This window comes from Oryctolagus cuniculus, chromosome 20 (assembly GCF_964237555.1).
Source record: "Oryctolagus cuniculus chromosome 20, mOryCun1.1, whole genome shotgun sequence".
Lineage (NCBI taxonomy): Eukaryota > Metazoa > Chordata > Mammalia > Lagomorpha > Leporidae > Oryctolagus > Oryctolagus cuniculus.
The window spans coordinates 4,353,564-4,364,490 of record NC_091451.1 but is presented as its reverse complement, the minus strand read 5'-3'; the positions used below and the strand labels follow the sequence as shown (position 1 = coordinate 4,364,490).

General features: G+C 44.0%; 1 long non-coding RNA gene across 2 annotated transcripts in view; it reads right to left on the bottom strand.

Annotated features, from left to right (window-relative positions):
• Positions 1–6,582: 6,582 nt before the first annotated feature.
• LOC127487056 (uncharacterized) overlaps positions 6,583–10,927 on the bottom strand; it is a 248,775-nt gene continuing 244,430 nt past the window's right edge. For both annotated transcript variants that reach the window (XR_011385062.1, XR_011385061.1), the window contains 2 exons: positions 8,145–8,230; positions 6,583–7,381 (listed from right to left, as the gene is read on the bottom strand). This is a non-coding gene — a long non-coding RNA (uncharacterized lncRNA). The remainder of the gene's footprint in view (positions 7,382–8,144; positions 8,231–10,927) is intronic.

Genomic DNA, 10,927 nt, shown 5'->3' with positions numbered 1-10,927 from the left:
TAAAAATTACTTTTGTTGATTTATTTGAGGGGAAGTCAGTAAGGGAATCGGGAAAGAAAGGGGAGAAGAGAGAGCACTCCCACCCACTGGTTCACTTTCAAAATGCCTGCAGCAGCGAAGAATGGACAAGGCCAAAGTCAGGAGCCAGGAATTCCATCTGGTACTCCAATGTGAGTGGCAAGGACCTTAGTACTTGAACCATCAGCTACAAACTCTGAGGGCCTGCATTACGAGAAAGCTGGAGTCAGGAGTTTGAACTGGGAATGAACTCTAATATGGGACACAGGTGTCTTAACAGGCATCTTAAACACTAGGATAAATGCCTGTCCATGTTTTTTTAAAACAACATTCATGATCATTAGAGTTTGTACTTATTTGGGATATCTACACATTTTCAAGTCAGCTTATTCAGGGCAGTCATAGACATGGTCTATTCTGTTTCATGCATAGTACCATACAGAGATGATGTTCTTCCAACTTCATTTTTTCAAACTTGTGTGCAGCACAGAAGATAGAGCAGAGAGGGGGCAGTAATTGCCAAGGCTTAATTTTGTCCCCTCACCCTCAAATTCCTGTGTTGAAATCATGACCCACAATATTTCAAACTGTGACCTTATTTTGAAGGAGGGTTATGATGTTATTAGTTAGGATGAGGTCATACTAGAGCATGGTGGGATACAATCCAATTCAGATAATGTCCTTATGAAAAAGGGGTATTTGGAGATAGACATGGGCAGAGGAAGAACACCAGCTGAACATGAAGACAGAGATCAAGGTGATGTGTCTACAAATCGAGGACACCACAGACTGCAATAAACTCACATGGAACTAGGAGAGGCCTGGAACAGATTGTCCCCAACAGCTCTCAAAAGGAACAAGCCCTGATAGCCATATTGCAGACTTGCATACTCCAGAACCATAGGACAGTGCACCTGTTTAAAGCCACCCTGGTGCAGTACATTGTGATGGCACCCCTGGAAAATGAACAATCATCAAGGCATTTTTCCTATTTTCTCTAATCTGGCAAATTAAAGGAGTCAAAAAACTAATGCAATTATTTACCTAATGCTTGGAGACATAAGACTTCATTGAGCTCTTCCATGATTTTTCATGAAGTACTAGGGACACTTTTTTTTTTTTTTGACAGGTAGAGTTAGACAGTGAGAGGGAGAGAGAAAGGTCTTCCTTTTTCCGTTGGTTCACCCCCAAAGTGGCCACTACGGCCAGTGCATTGTGGCCGGCCCACTGTACTGATCCGAAGCCAGGAGCCAGGTGCTTCCTCCTGGTCTCCCATGTGGGTGCAGGGACCAAGGACCTGGACCATCTTCCACTGCCCTCCTGGGCCACAGCAGAGAGCTGGACTGGAAGAGGAGCAACCGGGGGTGGGGGAAGAGACATTTTAAAGCTAATTTACTCATATCTACAAGCAGGCTCTGCTGTCATAGAAATCATGAAGATACTTAAGAAAGCAGCCCTTAGATGCTGTGGAAAATACTCTACATAACTTTACAGCATTTACCATTTTGTGTTATATACACTAGGGTGTTTGAATGTGTGTGAAAAAATAAAAATAAAGGATAAGCTTATTTGCTGCAAAAGTCTTGAAATCCATATTTTTCCTAATATCTATTTTCCCTAAACTTTTTGAAGACCTCTTTGTATGACTAGGATTAGCTTTTTTACACCAAAAGACACTGATCCTTTAGTTCCATTTTTCCATGACTTTTAAACTAACTTATTTTATTTGAAAGGGTGGAGGATACTTACTGATCTTTTATATGTTGGTTCATTTATCAAATGCCCACAACACCAGGGCTGGACCAAAATAAAACAGGAGCCAGAAACTCAATCCAGGTCTCCCAGTCACTTGGACTATCACATCACTTGCTGCTTCCCAGGTTGTGTAATATAAGGAAACTAGAATCCGGAGAGAAATAAGGACTTTTGAACTCAGGCACTCTATGTGGTATTTAGGTATCCTAAGCAGATTCTTAAACCACTACATCAAATGTCTGGCCCTCTGAAGTTTCTGAAGTAACTTAATACGTGTATCTGCCCCCTTGGACAGGACTGTTTTCTCCTGGGGCAGCAGAAGCTCTGGCTATGGAAATCTTTTATCCTCACATTGAGCTCAATGACTGAACCACAAAACACACTAGGAAATGTTGAACAAATGAGAGAGTGAATGGATGGATATGCTTCTGCTCTTTCTCCTTTGAGAAACTGCCCCTCCATTTGGCCTTGGGGACACTCTCACTCCTCCTCCTAGTACTTCTCTGTAATAAAATGTGGATGACTCCCCCAGGACGGTGTCAGGGCACAAGTCTTGACTTGAACCTGTCACTACATTCCACACCCTGGCTGCAGGGGCTGATTTCTGTAGTCGTCTACCACGGACATACTAGTATTATGATCAAAGTCTGGATACCTACTTGGTGATGTTGTCAAATTTCATAAAAATTTACAATAGTTCACTGTATGCCTGGGACATATATTCTGTAATTCTTGGATGCATAATTCTATGTATGATTAGATCAAAGTTGTCTGTTCTCTTGCTCAGATGTTTTAGGGTCTTATTTAATTACTACATCTGTTTTATCAATTACTGATAGAAATGTGTGAAAATCTGTGATTATGGCTTTTTCAGGTTACATTGTAATTGTAGCTTTCTTCATGTATGTCTGATGTTATATTATTTATTTCCTATAAATTTAGAATCACCTTTCCTAATTAATTTTCACTTTTATCATTAAAAAAGAAATGAGGAGGGGTGTGAAAGCAGTCAGTTTAAAACTAATTCTCCTTTGTAGGTTTAAGTTTCTGGTAGGAGTTATCAGAAAGTTCTCTTCTCTGCTTAACTGAGTATGGTGGTAGTCTAAGTCTGAAGGTGCTGGAGGCTGTCTCTTACTTCAAGGGGCCTTAGGAGAGATGCTGTCAAGACATAGATCCCATATGTTGCTTTTTGAGCCCTGAATCATGCTGTTCTTGCAGCTAGCTCCACACACAGATGACATAACTATATCAAACCTACATTTCCTTTAACAGATTCAAATTTGATTTTCTATTTTTCAAAAATATAGGAAAATGCCACAGCCTTACCATTTTGAACACCTTTCAAATGTGTACTAAAAATGGCATTAAATATATTCACCTTGTTGCAAAAGCATCACCTCTATCCATCTCCAGAATGTTTTCCTCTTCCCCAATTAAAACTCTGTACTCAATGGACAATAATTCCCTTTCCTCTCCTCACCCATCTCTGATGACATCTCTCCACCCCATACCAATTTATATCTTTATGAAAGCAATTATTGTAGGGTTATCATAGAAGAGTAACAAAATGTCCTTTCCTGACTGTCTATTTCACTTAACATAGTGACTTCAAACTCAGCTTCCATCCACGGGTTCACTTGCCGAAATGGCTGCAATGGCCAGAGCTGAGCTGACTCAAAGCCAGGAGCCAGAAGCTTCCCCTGAGTCTCCCTTTTGGGTGCCAGGGGCCCAAGTACTTGGGGCCATCCTCTTTTTCCCCAGCACATTAGCCGGAGACTGGATCAGAAGTGGAGCAGCTAGGACTCAAACCAGTGCCCAAACAGGATGCCAGTGCTACAGTCCAGGGGTTTAACGCTTTGTGCCACAGCACCAGCCCCACCATTTTTTGTTACCCAGTCTCCAGAGTGGTGACCAGCAGACAGAAACAGGAATTTTCCTCAGAGATTCAGCTCTTTATCTTGTCATACAGAGATCACCCCCCCCCCAGTTTCTCACTGGTTTAGAAACTTGGGAGGTACAGTCTAAACCTGACATGGCACCTAAGCCAGAATGAGGTAGGTGTATCAGGCTGGACATTGTTGGGCAGATCTGGAAGAGGGTAAAGGGAGTTACACTGTGGTGTCAGAAAGGCTAACACAGTTCTTGGAACTGAGACATCAGATCATTGTGTGTTACAAAGAAAACGAGTGGCGCATGGTTTGCAAAACAAACTCAACACTTAACCTACTCTTTTGGTGACACTCTATCCTACATTCTACCGATTCCTACTGTCATGGCCACACTAATGCTAAGTATTTTATGAAAATACACCATGGGCATTTCTCACACATCAACTTCCATGCAAGATCTGTTTCTCTAATAATTGCCATGGGCACAGAAATGAGAGGACCAAGAACCAAAAAGCCTGAAAGGGAAGCTTAAGAAGTTCATGGTGAACAAGGTTAGCTTTACCTTGGACTGTACCTCTCATCATGGGAGGAAACAGATTCTTCAAACAGCAGAAAATAGTTTGGATCTTAAGAAAATTGGACCTTAAATTGTAAAATCAAGGAAGTATAGTAAGATTCAAAACATAGGAATTGGTTTCAAATACTGGTTCCCATTTTCCATCTCTCAGACCTCTTAGCACCATAAGACAGATCTTTCACTTCTGCCTCTGGGAAGAGGAGAGATCATGTGGGATGGATGAGGATTGAGGTCCTTATCAGCCATTTTCTCCTGTGGCCACACTCCTAGTACTGCTGGTATCCCTTCCTCTGGAGTTGATTGCATCTCAGGCAGCAGCCTTCTCTGCCTTGGTCTACTTAAATGAGAGCAGGTCAAAGTGACTAATGAGCTGTAGAGCACCACAGAAATATACAAGGGCTTTAAAATGTGAAAAATTGGATTAAAGATACATTTATATTTGTGCAAAAATTTTTGAAATTCATGAAGTTTCTCATAATGTGAACTCTATGAACTTTTTGAAGCCATCATAAAGTGTGGTCAACACTGTAGACTAATGGGTCAGCTCTGGAGTCATAATGGTGTGATATTTGCACCCAACGTTTTCTGTGATTTGAACAAATGTCTCTGTGCCTCAATTTCCTCTTCCTATAAGATATGACAATACTAACTGGTCATAGTTGTGACAATTACCTAATCTTACTGTCACAATGATTAAAAAATCTTCAGGAAGTTCTTGTCAAAGTCTAGTACTGGAACTAGTTCTAGAAATAGTTTCTGTAAAACCCAATTTCCTCTTTAATCTCCACACATCTGCGTACTTGGCAAGGGCCTACAGACAGTTTGCATTGCTGTGGCAGCCACATGAACCAAGCAGCAGGCAATTTTTATCTCCAAGAAATTATCATTGCCTGTCCATCCTTACTGGCACGGCACACACAGTTGTGTGTCCAGGCACCAGTTTTGAAACATCTTGCCTGTAGAAGAAAAAGCAAAAGCAAAACTCCTGACACCTCAGTCTAACTAGAAAATTCCAAAAGTCAAGAGAACTTCTGGAAGTACGTTCTGGAAGTACATATTTGCATGGAGGACAATGAAAGACTGATAACTTAAAGAGCAAGATTGCTAGGAGATGGACTGGGTAATGACCACCATTACATGTACCACTGTTATTTAAGAGGTCAGGAGCTATTTTTATTTTTTTGCAAGGATAAATATTGGGGGCCATGTTATTGTTATCTGTAATTCACAGATAAGGAGTTGTCCAAGATCATAGAGCTACAAAGAGGCAGGAATCCATGTCATTCTATATAATGTCAGAATCCAAGCTCTTGAGCATTTGATCAATCTCCAGTGCTATTAGAATGATCACACTAGAAGGGTGAAGAACAGGGTTAGAATTAGAGAAATGTACATGGTACTGTTAGGGTCGAGAAATGTCCACCACCCCAAGAATGACTCCAAGAGACACACTCATGCAGTCAGCAAGGGGTTTATTCAACCCAGCATGCTGGAGCTCTCTGAACACGCAGGAACAGAGCAGCCCCCAGAAGTCAAGGGTCAGGGTTTTTATAGGGTTTTCAGAGACATTCCACACATTATGGTGCCATTTAGAAAATCACACTGATGGAAGCTCATTAGCAAATCACCTCACACCGCAGGGAAACTCAAAACACCTGCAGGGAGTTCAAAGGACATCTCCTGCAAGGGTTCCACAGCTTTGGCCCCTTATCCTCACACAGGTGCAGCTGTAAAGATAAGGAACCCAAACTATACAACCCCCGCACCACAGGGTTTCATCTTTGGGGAAGGAAGTTTGGGTCTGCAATTTTCTAGCTGAATTCTTCATTCCCCCTTCTACTGGTAACTATGGGGGCCAATCATGGTCCCCTTCCACCCACTCTAATGGCCTGCTCGTCTAGGGGCTAGTATTGAGATGGCAGGACCATCAACTGCACAGTGCTGACCCTTGTCTTCTAGTCAGGGTCCATAACAAAGGACAGAAAGATGCTGTCTAAGCCAAATAGAAACTGACAGAATGGGCTTGATAGTAATCAGGTGGGCTTTAAAGCCTTGTACGTTAAGAGGCCCAGACCCATCTCTTTACATAGGGTACATCCTAAGGGATGTGAGAACTTCCTTGGGGAGGGCACCCTGTTGACTTCCATTACCTAGCTGGCCTGGGAGGAGAGCTGGCCAGGTAAAGGCAGGTGGCATCTCTAACAGGAAATTTACAGCTCTGCCTGCAGTGTTGCTGACCCTACTTGGGTCAGCTGCAGTGGTCACTTGGGAAGCTGGGCTGAGTGAAGGGCTTCTCAGCTTAGAGCCAATGAGATCTGTGGCTCTGTCCTGGGCATCCTTCAACTCCAGGGCAGGTCCATTTCCAGTGATCCAACTCTTGGCAGAGCTGCCAGGGCTCTTCACAAGCTGATTTCTGTTGAAGCCCAGGCTTGCCACGTTGAAAGCCACTGCAGTCGGGTCTCCTTGAGGGCAGATCACTGTACAGAGCAGCCATTAATAGGTCTGCCACCCACTGCTTCTGATGCCTAGCTTTTTCCTCCTGGTTTTTGTTAAAGCAGAGCAGAGGATGCAAGTCACGGGGGTGCTCAAGTCCCATCTCTAATCTTCAGTGGAAGTCTGTAGTCACAGGCACGTTCTGCCATCGTTTATATTGAGGCAGACAATGCCCATGAGGAAAACTATTTTGAAAGGGAGGTCTTTCCTGTTTACTGTTTACCTCGCTGATGGTGAAGTAAATCTAGCTAAGAAATTACAATTTAAGCTCTTATTTTGGCTATGCCATTACAGAAAAATGCTAGCCATCTAGAGAAATGGGGGAGCCAGTCCCAGATCGTTTACTGACAATAGCAATATCACATGAAAACTTAGAAAGCAGATTTAACCATTAGCTAACAACCTAAGAACATTTACCGGAAGGTCCAATGCCTTTCATAAATATTAATACATATATTTGGAAACATCTCTTAAATATCTAACATGATATAGCTTGTTTAACCAGCAGATTTAACCTCAGCTAACCATACTTTCTCACAGTTGGTTCCTTTAGTATGTTATTGGCTTCATCTGGTTACAGAGTCATCCCAAAGCACTGAGTACAATACTTGTGGATGGAAAAATTCCATCAGAACCTATAGGAGGATAGCTAAACACAGAACCAACAATGCTTTAGTTTTATGAGCAGCCAATCTGATATATATAAAACTGTAGATGACAAGATTTTAAGTTGCCACATTTAAGATTATAAACTTATTAACCACCAAGAGGCACTTGCTTACTTCACAGTATTTTTCAAAGCACATGTAGATTCTACAAAGTATTTAACTCTTTTAGGCCCCTGGGGCTTTCTCATTAAGATAACCATCGTGTCTAGTAACACAAGATGATTAGACTTTAACTTTTCACCACTTTATATTTTGACAGTAATTCTGATATAATCCAAATAGCCTGATTAGTTGGTGTCTCTACAAGGTGAGAGACATATGTTCTTTGACAACTTACAAATTGGCCCTTGGAAATTGTCGAAGTTTAAATGTTTGAAATTTCAATTTCTTTTGAATGACTCAAGGATGCCACGAAGGCTCAAAATCCAAAATATCTGGTTAACATTCTGTGGCTTCCTCACACCTTCTGTAACTTAAAGCATTTCATCATTTCCATTTTAGTCTAGAGTAAACTAGCTATCAGGATGAAGTCATTCTTACAAACCATGTTTTTGAAAAAAACACTTTTTAACCTTTCTTATTAAGCACATATTTTTACACTTGTGATGTTTTTTATCTGCCAATATTCTTGATTTACATTTTGGAATAATTTGGAGATTCTTAACAGGTTAAGACAGCATTTTTAAACAAGGCAACACATCAAAGTTCAGCCTCAATCTCCCAATAGTGGTAGGCACCCCATACCTGGGTGAGATCTTGATCAGCAAAACCCTGGTGCCTTTTCTGGCTTTTTCTGTTCTGGTGTGGAAGGACTCCACCCAGCCTGAGTCCTGCAAACAGTAACAACAGGTATCCTTAGCCTCTGCTGGGTACTAACTTAGCAAAGTCTATCTCTAGGCCTCCAAACAGGCTTTGTCCTGTTCTTCATATTCCTGGTGGCTGTGAGGGCCCCCGTTTGGCATTGCTGCAGGCACAAGTTTAACGTCTCCGAGTTACATTTCTGTCAAGCATGGGGAGCACAGTCATATAATACCAGTTGACCAGAGCTTCTAAGCCGTTTTCCCCGTGTGAGTGTTTCCATGGAGCTGATGAAGCAGGGAGTAGGCCAGGTAATCTGGGACAAAAAGTGTCTGTTGGGAAGAAGCCACCATCCATCCCAGCAGTGACTAACAGCACCTGCTGCCGGCTCCCAGACTGCACCCAGTAAACAGTCAGATACTTGTTCTAGCAGCTGCAAGATGGGTCCCAAGAGTGACTGTGGGCCAGGGGGCTGGGGTGTCCTGGGTGAAAAGCTCAGAGATTAACTTGATTTAGAAAAATTTTAAGTTATTACTACCCCATGCCAACAGGCAGCTGACCTTTCACCCCTCCACTCCCAGCAAAGGGGTGGAGTTAACATACCACAAAACAGAGGGAGTTAAAGTCTAAAATGTCCCCCTTGGTTGCACAAAACAAAAGATAAAAACCTCTGGAACAGGCACTGATCTGGACCGAGATCGCTTCGCCCGCCTGGTGAACATGGAGCTGCAGATTAGGGCCCATTCAGACTCCGTAGCTGCAGGGCCATGGAGCCACAAACACATTTACACCACATACGTACTCTCTTCCATTACAGACACCAGACAGGCACCTGGTAGAGGGGTAACAGAAGCCTCCCCTTCCACACAAAGGCGGGCCTGAGTACAGAGCGCCCCAGGGCAACTTACCGGGTCCCGAAGTCCAGGAGATCTGTCCACTTGCCCCATTTGGTCGGCCATGGGGAGTCAGTCTTGGGGGAATGGGTATGTCTCAGGGAGTTAGGATCCCGAGGAATGAGTTGGGAGGCTTGCCTTCCCACCCTCCACCTGCCATTCCTGGGCCCCAGCTGAGTCCTGCAGGTTGAGGCTCAAAGGGCCAGCTTTGAACACACAGGGGGTTCCAGGCACTTGCTAATGGCACAGCAGGGGTTTCCCTGCTGCATGTGAAGGGAGAGTGGAGGGCTCTGCTGGCCCCTGGGGAGCTGCTTCTTGTACCCTCTCCTGTGTCCTCACTGCAGGCCCCACAGCCAGGGCTGGGTGGCTGGTAGGGAGGAGGGAAAATCAAATCTTCTTCAGAGTCACCCTGTAAAACAGAATAGAGCAGCGCCAAGGCTGAAGTCTTAGTTTTCTTTACATCTGCTTTGCCGGGACAGTCCTGGACAGCTAAAATCTCCTTGGAAGGCTGTTCTGTTCCTGAGGGAGTAAAAAGGCTTTAACCAGGAAAGGGAGTTTCTACCAGATCTTGCCAGACCAGGATGTCAAGGGTGCCCTCAGGCGCCCACCCTACTTCAAAGTAGGCCAATCTGCAGAACAAAGGGTGGTTAGTCTCCCTTTCTAAGAGTTGTCTAAGTCTGTATTTACCTTTCTGAAACTCTTGCAATGGGACAAACAGCCAAAAACAAACACCAAAGAGACTCACAAAAAAGGACACTGGACAAAACAAAAGACAAAAATGGACCATTGGCCTCACGCTGCACTGTGAGAGTAACCCACTTCCTTCCTACAGAGTTGGGGAGCCTCGTCCCCTACAGAGTAGACACAGTTTGACCCATGGTTTCAGATAACACAAGGTACAGGAACAGGGAGACAATGACAGAGATCAACACACAATGACCAGTTAGAGTGTCTGTAAGAACCCTAAAATAATACGCAGGCCACACCGGCCTGCCTTACCTACTGAGCTGGCAATACAGATGCAGACTTAACATCTACCTGACAGAAACCCCTGGGCATCCCCAGCCTTCCTTTTTCCTCCTGGGGCATCCCCCAGGGCCATAGCCTGTGGCCCCCTGGGCACGTCTGCTGGCCACAGTCAGGGAGGGCTCACGCACCTGCCCCAACAGCTACTACACCAGTGCAATAACTCTCAAAACCAGAAAACTTGAACAGACCTAGAGTGCTCACAGACTACCGGAATAACAACACAACATAAAATAACAAGAATAGGCGCCTTTACTTACCCTGAGAGATATCCCTTGGAGGCGTCCACAGGCAGCAGACCAGATCTCCCTGGGGCCTCCAAATGTTAGGGTTGAGAAATGTCCACCACCCCAGGACACACTCATGCAATCAACAAGGGGTTTATTCAAACCAGCATGCTGGAGCTCTCTGAACACGCAGGAACAGAGCAGCCCCCAGAAGTCAAGGGTCAGGGTTTTTATAGGGTTTTCAGAGACATTCCACACATTATGGTGCCATTTAGCAAATCTTCTCACACCAAGGGAAGCTCATTAGCAAATCACCTCACACCTCAGGGGGAAACTCAAAGCACATGCGGGGAGTTCAAAGGACATCTCCTGCAAGGGTTCCACAGCTTTGGCCCCTTATCCTCACACAGGTGCAGCTGTAAAGATAAGGAACCCAAACTATACAACCCCGCCCCACAGGGTTTCAGCTTTGGGGAAGGAGGTTTGGGCCTGCAATTTTCTAGCTGAATTCTTCAGTACATTGTTGAGATAACACTGTCTGATTGGGATTCACCCAGGTAGAATCTGGTGAGCTAAGACTGCA